Consider the following 11,450-nt stretch of genomic DNA (forward strand, 5'->3'; position numbering starts at 1 on the left):
TCAACCACACCTCAGATAAAGCCTGGCACATAGCAGGCACTTGATGAATCTATCACATCTTACATGTTGCAATTTTCATCAGCATTCAACCTTGTTGGATAGGCAGCACATACTAATTCTGTGAGTTCAGGAAGGTAAGAAGAAACGTTGTGTTAGTTGCCCAAATTGATAGAGTCAGTGAGTGATGATATTAGGATTTGAACAGGCTTTTTCTGACTCCAACTTCTCTATTCTTTCTACTATAAATTACTGCTGGTAGATTGGAAAGAAAATGAAATATGGAAAGTGATCAGTGAAAACGCCATAGCCAGGGAGCCTTATGTGGCTTTGCTATTTTAGAAAACTGCACTTCTTTGTTTATGAGCCAAATGTTGCTTGGAAACAATGAAAGAATATTTTCTTGACTACGTTTCGTAGATATTTTTCTCCAAAATTCAGTTACATCTGGGGCAACTTTTAGCTGAGCTCTAGACATATATTTATTAGTAAATAATTTCTTGAAAATATATCCAAATTTTCGCATAATTTCAACTAAGAAGTCTACAGAGAAAAGAGATAAAGGTGGTGGAGTTTCGTCAAGCATAATTGGAAATCTATGCCTATCACCGTCTCCTGAATTCAATCTCTGCTCATTCTTTTCCTCCTTCAAGTTTGGTATGAAAACCATGACTGCTTTCGGCAAGAATGCAGAATGAAGAACAAGGGAAAACATATTGATATTTAAAAAAAATATAGAGTACTCATTCAGTACAAGCTGTTATATTGTGTTTATATAATACTTAACATCAATATATGAAACTCTTTACATAAAAGTGTCATACAAAGATTTTTATTCTTTGTATTACAGTTGTTATTATTGTCATTATTTTGATTGAGTCCCTTGTTGAACTCTGAATTCTATTTGAACCTGAAGCGGTAATCAAAACTGTGGGCTATTTGATAATCCCCATGAATATGACTGCAAAGTTTTCGTGAAAGCCCTACAGACTGAAGCCATTGAACTTAGAATAGTTCTCATTCCAGGAGAAAGAGGCAGATGTCTCAAAGCAAACACACTTGGTTGAATATACTTTTACATTGGCTTTAATGGACAGATGTTTTGACTATGACATGGCAAGACAAGGATTTGAAATGGTGGATTGGAAAGATCTTGTTCATAAAAGTAATTGCTCTTACATTACAAAGTGCAGGATTTACATGTGGAAAATGTCAGCCTGTTGCAGCATCTTGTGATGGATTGTGTTACCACAAGCCATGGAGTTCACCAGAAATAACCAGCTTACTTCTGAGGGGCCCTTTTAATAGGTATCACATACAGAATGGCAGGAAGGGGGAGCCTCAAACCTAGAGTCATTCTAGTTATGTAGCTGATCCTTGATTATACACTTTCAGGATTATCTGTGACTCTTTTATTCCCGTCAGAATTTGGCTTCTGTCTATATTATTTTACACAGTAAAAGCAATTCCTACATGCCAGGCACTATTTGAAGAGTTTTACAAATACAGATAACCTACTTTATTGTCATAAGAACTCCTAAGGACAGGTGAGAAAAATGATGCACAGAGAAGCTATTTAACTTGCTCAAGGTCACACTGCTAGTAAATGACCGAGACAGAATATCGCAGTCTAGTTTCAGAGTCCATGCTCTTAACTCAGACTCTGCTCTCTCTTTTATTATTCAATAAGTGGTAAGAGCTAAATCGAATTTTTTGTGTGGTTCAAGGATTTCATAAATGAGACAGATTTAAGTAAGTCAACCTGTTGCCCTGGAACTTCAAATGCTACCTTGCAACTTGTCTAGAAGTCAGTTCACCAGCAACCTTAATGTCAAATTTGGAAGTCAAAAGGGTCTTCCGGCCCATCAAATAGTCACAAAACACTTACACTGATTCCATGCACTTTACCTCTTGGGCTCTACTTCCTACTGCTTATTTTGGCTTTTGATGAGAGGAGAAAGGACAGAAAATTTAGAAAATATAAGCTTATTTCTACTACTACATAGCACAATACAAAATTTTACGATAATCGCTCTGAATTGTTAGCAAAAGTTTAGCTAATGTTGACTATCCTTTATTTAGAAGGCAGGGAAATAGACGATATATGTTAAAAGGTCTTTCCTCAAAACTATTCAGATTTTTAGACTTTGCTCTGCAGGCTAAACTTCTATAATGAAGGATCATATTCGTGGGATACCCTGTTCCCAGCAGTGCCAGATAACTAAGTAAAAGATGCATCGTTGTGGAAAGAACACTGGGCAAGTTGGAGACACTCTCCCACTAGCTTGCTGATAAATGATCCAGGCAGGTCATTTATCCTCTCTGTGCCTCAGACTGCTTATATGCCTCCCTCAAAGAGTTATTGTAAGGATTAAATGAAATAATGTATGTGAAAGTGCCTAGTATGTAGTGTGTTCTCAATAAATATTTATTAAAGAAAAAAGTAGCATTGCATTCCAATGTCAAAGATAAATTATTTTTGAATTATGCCTTGGATATTGTTTGTGCAATAATGCACATGTAGAAATATGGATAGAGGAACGGATGTGATTGTCTTGGGATTCTTCAATAATTATACTACCTTCTTTTTGATTTATCCAACTTTTTTTTTTCCATCTTTCACCTACTTTGAAGAATATAACTATTCAAAGACAGAATCCTTCTCTTTGATAAAACCCAGATGCACAAGGCAAAATGCATTTCCTGCAGAGATTCACTCGGGGACGAAAGGGTCTAGGAACTCTTCTCTTGTATTTCCACCACACATCCGTTTTGATTTCACTTAGTAAGCAGGGAGAGAGTGGGCCTTTGTTCATATGTATACTTGAGACAAGGGAATGAGCAAGAAAGGATCCAGCAGGTCATCAGCCTCTTCCAAGCACAGCCCTAGGCCCTAAGCATGGCAGTCAATGTAAGTAACTAACTGTATTTTGTTGTCCAAAACAATTTTTCACATAACGGGGGTTAAGGCAGAGGATAGGGAGTATTCAGGTTATCAAAACAATCTGAGATCTTTTTAAATATAAAAATGCATATGTCTCCTTTCCTCAATCAAAATTTTAGATACTTTCTCTGGGGTGGAGGTGGAGACATGAATATTTTCTAATACCTTTCCAGAAGATTCAGATACACACTCTTTCACCCGCCGCAACCATGAGGACTATTAGTCTAGTATATTAATTACACCTATCTATGTCTAATTTGACCTCACCCACGGCCAGCATATCCTCAGGGCCACAAGGAGCTGTAGCTGACTGCCAGCTGCCCGTTTAGGCTGGGCTGACACCCTCAACGTCCCCCTCATGGAGAGTGGTACGTGTCTTTTACACTAGGGCTACCAAATCATTTTTTTAATCTACCTGGCTTTTTTTTTTTTTACCCTTCCGACCTGGGTAAAAAGGGATCCTGTCCCAGTGTTTCTCTTTCGCGGGCTCCGTCTTGGCCCCTGTTCAGCCATGCCTCTCCCCACAAGGTGGGGAGTCCTTGGGACAAGTGGACCTACCTGTCAAGCAGCCACCCTTCCTTTTAGCTCTGTGCTTTCCTAACTTTAATGTGCTTAGGAAACTCCTGAGATCTTGCTAAAACGCAGATTCTAATTCAGTAGTCCTGGAGTGGGTTTGAGATTCTGCATTTCCAATTATTCCCTTGGTGCTATGAACAGTCTACATCATGCTCCAGGGACCCAGACTCCCGGAATCCCCTGAGCACGTGACGCCAAGCCTGCATGGCCTTTTCCCTGGGTCTGGTGTCCTGAAGGCAGGCTGGGTGGCCAGTGTGACACCCCAAGGCCTGAGAGGTGGCCAAGGGGGTGCTTAGGGTGGGGGTCTGTGAACACAACTGAGATGTGTGAGGCCCTTGACAGCAGAACAGAGCCAGAGATCAGAAAAGAAGGGAGGAGCACAGGATCCACTCTGGGATTGCGATCACAGGCCATGATCCAACTCTCCTCATAGTACCAAGTTCTAACACAATCCCAAGTAGTCCAAGAATTCTAATGCAATATTGGCCTTCTAGGTTGTTAATTAATGTAGGAGAATGGAACACATTGTACTTTAACAGTTTGTTACCTTGACTATATGTATTTTTAAATATAAAGACAGACAATATGTGAGCCTCCATTTGTACTCTTACTGCAGGCCCCCAAATTGTTAGAAGTGTGCCTGTCAGTAGACACCTAAATTTTGTAATCACCCTTTACCCCTCGTCTAGATCATTCTGAGTGTACTTCCAATGACAAAAGGATCAATGGAAGTTATTACTTTTTACTTGGATGGTTCTTTTGCAGCTGTGTGCATTTCTTTCCAACGTTATTTGAATCTCTTTCACTTGCCACATGTGTCTCTTTCATATGCAACTTGGGTTTTTTTTAAGACCTTTAATATGTATATTGAACTATGCAATACTGAACCCTCTGGGGTCTGGAGCAGTCACAGCTTCTTTTGGTTAACAATATTTGCAAATGTGACTCTAGTGTTGTAGGACGATGAAACGCACCCAGTTCAAAAGAGAAGGCTGGCTTGCAATGCTCTGGCTCATTTTTTGTTTTGTTTTTAAACTTATTCTCTCATTCTATTACAGTAGAATAGTTTTACAAGTCCTGGGTTAGGGGTCAAACTTCACCACGTCCAAGCTGTGCAATTCTAACTTTTCCAGGCATTAATTTCTTCCACCTCTAAAATGGAGATAATAATATTTACCTCACAGGGTTATTAAGAGGATCAAAGGAAATAATATACATAAAAGTATTTAGAATGGTCCCTGGTAGAGAATAATCATTCAAATTATATTTCCTATTATTTAGCTCAGTCAGGTTTTTTAAAACAGTTTTATTGAGGTATAGTTGATATGCAAGTAATTGCACATATGTAATGTATATATTTTGATGAGTTTGGACATATGCATATACTTGTGGTACCACTGCCACAAAGTAGTAAACGGTCCACTCAGGTTTTATCTCCTTATTGAAACTGTAAATGTTTTCTTGTGCCATTGATTTTTCTCTTCTTTGAAGTCTTTCAACTTTGACAATCATTATCTTACTATTTAACTTTTGCTTATATTCCACTGTTACTATTGGTTTAATATAGTTTTTCCAACCAGACTATAATATACTTTAAGTATATCTTTCATTTGTTTTGTATCCTCCACAGCTCAGTGTACGACACCCAACATAAGAAAGACCTTCAAATTTCTTGAGTGTTCAATTAATTAACTTTAAGAGAATATTTAAGAGCAAATAGGGCTGATCTGACTTGAATGTTCAAGAAAAATGAAAACAAGAAACGGCTCAACTAAGAAAGGAGTTGGAGTCACTAGAAAGCAAGAGTTGGAGAAAGGAAATCACTCAATTTGCTGAGCGGGAACAGAGATTAAACAACTGAATGTCATCTAGCAGAACTTGGTGGAAAGGCTGAAGTGCTTCTCCAGTTGAGTGAGGGACGGGGTTACTTGAATTCACATGAAGTAAGAGCCTCCTACATCAGGGGTAGGCTTATCTCTTTGCTTAGGGTTCCTACCACTACCTCAATAAACTCTCTGAACATATCTGTTACAAGACTGCGCCCTGAGAGCAGGCATCCACACAGTGGTCATCAAGAAAAAAATAGGATTAGAAGGTGGAGTTTTGCAAAGGCAGTAATTTGCACACTTGCATACTGCATTCTCACTCTCTGGCTAACAGCAAAACAAAATCTCATCAGTCCCTTCCTTCATAGGCAACCTCATCTCTTCCCTCAGTTGCTTAAGGCATCGACCAAGGCAGACTTCAGCTGGAAATAGCAAATAGCGTAAGGCTGATTCTAGGCCACAACATGGGACCAAAACAACTGGAGGATTTAGCAAAATCCTAATTTGTTTACCCTCTTCTGACATAGAGAGATGTTTCTGTTTATATCTGAGGCTGCCGTACGATGTGGAGTTCAAGAGTTCTGACACTTTAACACAGCATGCAAAGTTAGAAGCCCATTCGTCCCTTATTAATTTGTTGGTGAATATATTTGGGTTTTCACTTCACACCAATAAATGCAGAAAAGGATGCAGTTTTGACATTGTTTCTTTACCCTTGCACTCCGCGTAAACAGAAGTTGTCTATCTGGCAGTCTCTGGCTGTATATAAAGCCCCTGTTTACTTAATCTGAATGTCCGTTCCTTTTCTGCTTGGTCTGCAAAAGAAATGAAATGAAAAAGTGTGTCAGAATTAGAATCGTGTGAGTCTGAAAAAGACATTTGGGTCACTGAGTAACTAAAAGCACCTCTGTTTACATGTTTCTGCAGTTTCTGTCACTGCAGCTGGGTTACAGCTTATAACAACTAATCTCTTTTTATTTGTATTTTATTTTATTTGGTATTAAAGGAGCTTTTAAGCCATGTCTTCCAAATGTGTCCAAGGTTTCATAACTGTCTTAATAGTGTATACACATTATAGTGACGGCAGTGAATTCCTTCCAATCTGGATTTTGTTAAGAGTGACTTTAAGAATAGTTTGTAGAACAATTAAAACGTGTTAATCTGTATTTGAAAACTTGATCCGGTTAAAAATTGTTTTCCTTTCCACTTATATTTGCCAAAGTTGTCTGCATCATGTGCTGGGGTTTTCTTGAGAGGTGGAAAAAGAGGGTTGTGGGGAGGAGAGGGCTAGAGGACGGTGGGGAGTTATGCTAGATTTTGGCCTCTGGGCCAATGTCCTCTTAACATAACCTGTGTTCCACTTCAGGAGAAAATGATGCACTGAAGGGTTGGAAATGGGGCTTGAGCAAGCACACTTTTCATGCTCAACAAAGCCTAACGTCATTTCACTATACAATTTGAGTTATGTGTGTGCTTTTAATAAACCGATCCTCACCAAAAATAAATAGATTTGTTCTGCTTAAACTGGCATACAAAGAGCTTGGGGAAAAAAATCTTTCACACCTCTTGGGGATTGGAAGGTAACTTCACAGTCCAGTTTCACGTCGGGAACGTGTGACAAAAATTTGACAGGAAATAAGCAGATCCTGTCCCAGGCCGTGGGAGGAGACCTGACCCTGGAGCATAACGGTGTGAATCTGAAAGGCCAGAGAGCTTCCCGCCCAGCAGGGGGTAGCCAAGCGCTGGTAACTGGGAAGGAATTCTAGGAGGATCCATTCCCTCAGCGCCAGCAACACAGCGCTCTATTCTGGAAGCTGACATTTCTTGCCAGTGCTTAGAGTATTTGCTCCAAAAGGAGCCACTTACCTGAGGCCTTCACCTGAGAGTGCGGGCCCATGTAACAGATTCTTTTGAAAAGGATCCCAATAAGGGAGTGAAAGAGTGTGTTAATCTGCCCAAGGCTCGGAATGGAAATTGGTGGGCTGGGAGGCAAGTTTTACTTTTCCTTCTGACTCTTTTCTGCTTCTCTCCCGGTGGGTAGAAACCCAGAGTTCCCTGGGAAAGGATGGAGAGAGACCAAGGAGTTGAGCCAGTTCCCCTGGCTCTGCGTGTATGTGTGTGTGTGTGAGTACATATGTGTGTGGTATGTGAGTGTGTGTTTGAGTGTGTGTTTGTGTGTGTGTGTCTGTGGATAGAATCCCCACAGCCTCCCCTGAGAAAACCTGGGATCCAGCAGGTGAGCCCCCAGGACGGCTGGTTGAGAGCCAAAGCCTGAGTGGAGGAGAATCGGTGATGACCTGCTGGGCTGCTGGGGAGAAAGACGCGCCAAGCTGAACTCGCCGGTAGGGAAGAAGAGGGATGTGGGAGGTGACAAGGTCACTAAAGAGAAATATTCTGAAGGAAGGCTGTGTTCTTACTGTCTGCTGTAGAAGGAGCTTCAGCCCGCAATATGGCTGGCGCCAAACGAGAACATTCCGGCCCCCGGCTCTCCCCAGCCTGCTTCACCTTCTTGCTTCCCACTCAGGCCATTTTCGGTTGATGCTGCTTTTCTTTGTTCTGTTTTCTCCCAGTGCAATGAACCCTCACATTACGGGTTTCTGTTGTAGTTCTAACCTCTAATACACAACCATTACATCTTATCTCGTCTTCTAAATTACTCTAAAATCCAATTATAGACCCCCGTCTCCTTCAAGAGCACACAACTTGCCACATTACTGAAATGCTGGGCTGCTCTTTTGTTTTTCTAAATTAATAATAACTACCATTTTCCGTCTGCTCTTAGCATGGGAGTCTTTTATATCACCACACAGCTTTCCAAAATGCATATTATGATTCTTTTTGCATCTTTGCTGGGCTACAAAAGAGCTAAGGATGATTTTCCAAATATTCATAAAAGATCTGTCAGTTGGTTTTTAGTATCGAGACATTTGAAACTCTACAATCCTTAAAAGAGAAAGCATTTAAAAATTTCTCAGTTAAAATTTCACTACTGCTTTGCTTTGTTAGGGTGAAATAGAAGTCCATCACTTTTAAGGTTTTAAAAGGTTAGAATGGATTTTGTTTGTTAACATTTTTATGGATTGAAAACGCTTAGCCCTACTAAGGTTTCAAAAGCACAAGTGATTTTTTAGATCCAACACGCATCGTGAGTTTCTTGAATCTATGGCAGGGAAGTGACTCTCTTAAACAGATTCAACTTCTACAAATTCTAGAAATGTTTCAGTGAAAGTGAACATGCCAAGAACATTTTAGGGGAAATTTTAACACTACTGAGAATATCCTCAAATGCTTTTTCTGACAGAGGGGCCATTGTGATTTATCATAGAAAATTGCTCTTAAGAAAATATGGTAAATTCAAATCCGATATTAGAAAAAGAAATCTGCCTTGTTTTAGTGTTTTATAATCACAAGCTTGTAAGTGAACTGCAGTTACTTTTCTTAGTTGCAAATTCTTACTTTTAGTCTCTGGGAGAAAGTGTATCTGACATACCTAAGGCATCTGATTATGCAGCAACAAAATATGCTTGACATGCAATTATTAAAAATGTATATCTGGCTAATCAACCACTCTCCTTTTCATTTCACAAGCTTGGGCAGTGTTCAGTGGAGCTTTCCGATGTAAAGTCTGTACTTGTGAATCCTTTCCCGTGTGCAGGCCTCAGCTGCTTCAGGATAAATATATTATAAAATGTGGGGAAGATCGGAAAAGTTCTGAAACATTGAACATTTAAATAATCACATCTCTGGTTAGATATTTTGTATATTTATTATGCCCTGAAGTTAAATCGTTATTCCCTTAAATATTAAATACATGAAAGGCTGGTTATTCTTTAATAAATTAGTTAGGTGATTTCCGAGGCCAAAGTGAAGGCCAGGGGAAAAGATGGACAGACAGAATGGGAATGATGTGGCACCACTTGGAATTTATAGGAGAAGTGAGATGGAACAGAAAGACATGCTAATCACTAAATAACATAATCAAGTACATAGGAACATGAGTGCTGTCATGAGCAAAACTCAGGGAAAATGGAGATCAGGAAAAAGAAAATCATAAACTGTAAAAAAACACCAAAATTATGGTTTTCATTCATATAGTAATTATATATTACATATACAGTAATTAGACACATGCAAATATGTACTTTATATTGTATGTTCTTTTGTGCTGTCTTGACAAATGGACTCCATAATCTTAATTTAATCATGATGGAAGTATCATACTGTCATTTACCATTTCAAAGTATAATGTAGCTACTTTTATTCTTTTTTTCTCTTTCTTTCTTTTTCTTCCTTCCTTCTTCCTTTCTTTCTTTCATAATTTTCCAATGAATTCCAATGAAAATAAAACATAACTTGGATTATTTTTCCCTTGCACCTCTAAATTCTGAATATTATCTTGTAGTTTCAGTGCAGCCTAAACACCATCCATTAGTTTTGTTAGACAGAATCTAGCACAACTCACACATATCTTTAAAGTTTAGATGTTTTAAGAATTGACATTATCTACTTTGCTTAGAAATACATGTACTCAAGCATTCTACTCATATCGTCTCTATGGCTCTCTGATCTGTTATTCCTAATTTTTAACGAAATTTTAACCATCTGGACAAAGCAGATTCAATTCACACAATTCATATATATTGGTAGCCCTTGTAGGATTTATTTATTTTTGATATTGAGTGAATTTCCTATCATGTGTGACTATTTATAGCAAACTTAAACAGAAACATTTAAATTTATAATTGCATTATTTTGCATACTTTATGGGGCTTCACTTTTGCAATTTTAAATTAAGATTTTTAGGGCTTGTTGGCAGGTTAATACATGGACTATGTGATCTCTAAGCTCTTTGAACTAATCTATTATTTATATCTACTGAACAAGTCAAAAGTGACTATGTGATACATGACATTTAAAAAATAGTATCTAGAAGATAAACCATATTCTCCGATTTTATAAGCCACCCCAGCAGGTCTTTGAGATTTTGTGTCGACTTGGAGATAGACCAGGCCTTAGGCCACAGGAGCACTATTTGGGGTGACGCAGCAGTAAATTACTCTGTGGTACCCTGGAGGCCCAGAAGAGTTAGTGCAGCTCCAGAACACGAAACACCTGGTTAGTAACTCAGGCAAGAGGACGCCTGATTGAATGTGTCATGAGCATGTCTCAATTGTGATTTTTAAAGAACAAGATGCAACAGGGCAGCAGGACTTTCCCCTCTTCTTTTCCACCCTCTGTTTCTAGGGGAGCGGGCATCCATGGTCCCTGCAATGTTGCCGCGTTGGGAGATTATTATGGTCTTAAACGTGAAAGGCTATTAAAGTCATAATTCCACCTTTAAAATGGAGATTGAAATACAGTAATATAAAATACATAAGGCATCAAGATGTAGCAAATGTCTTCTCCCATTAGATTTCTCTATTTACAAGGGGGACGGTAATATCAAATATATTTTCATAAGATTGTGCAGCTTCCCTATGTAAAACTGAGCAGGTGCTCCGCTAGACCCAAATTTCTTTTAATGCCTACTAAATGAAATTTCTTGGCCATAAAATAAGATAAAATGTGAAAGCCCAAAAGAGAAGGCTCCAACTTTGCAAGATATCAAATATTTCGTAGAAAACAATGTCTTGATCAGTTGGATGTAAATGAGCATACAGATTGGGTTTCTTAAGACGCCAACAGTAGACCAAAGCATCAAACAACGCAACGTGTAGAAAGGATTCCCATTGCCAGGTCCTTGACTTTGGAAACAAAGAATCTCAAGACATTTAGCAAACTCAAAACGTCCCCTCCTCTGCCTTTTAAAATAGCATTTGTGTATTTATTTCTTATAACATTTCAAAGCTTTTTCATGATGCTATGTCTTGATTTGAAAACACCAATTTTAAATACTAAATAATAGTGAAATAAAATTTGCTGTCAATCCATTTTTCAGCCACATGAAGAGAGAAACTGTTTGGAAAATGACTTTACTTTCACCGGAAGGGAAATGTCATGGACCTCTGAATTGGGGATAGAAAAAAAAACCCTTGCAGTGTTGCCTACTAGAAATTACTCTGAATACGTATCTCTTTTTTTCCTTGAAATAAAGTTCAAGGTAACAT

Source organism: Equus caballus, chromosome 15 (genome assembly GCF_041296265.1).
Source record: "Equus caballus isolate H_3958 breed thoroughbred chromosome 15, TB-T2T, whole genome shotgun sequence".
Taxonomy (NCBI): Eukaryota; Metazoa; Chordata; class Mammalia; order Perissodactyla; family Equidae; genus Equus; species Equus caballus.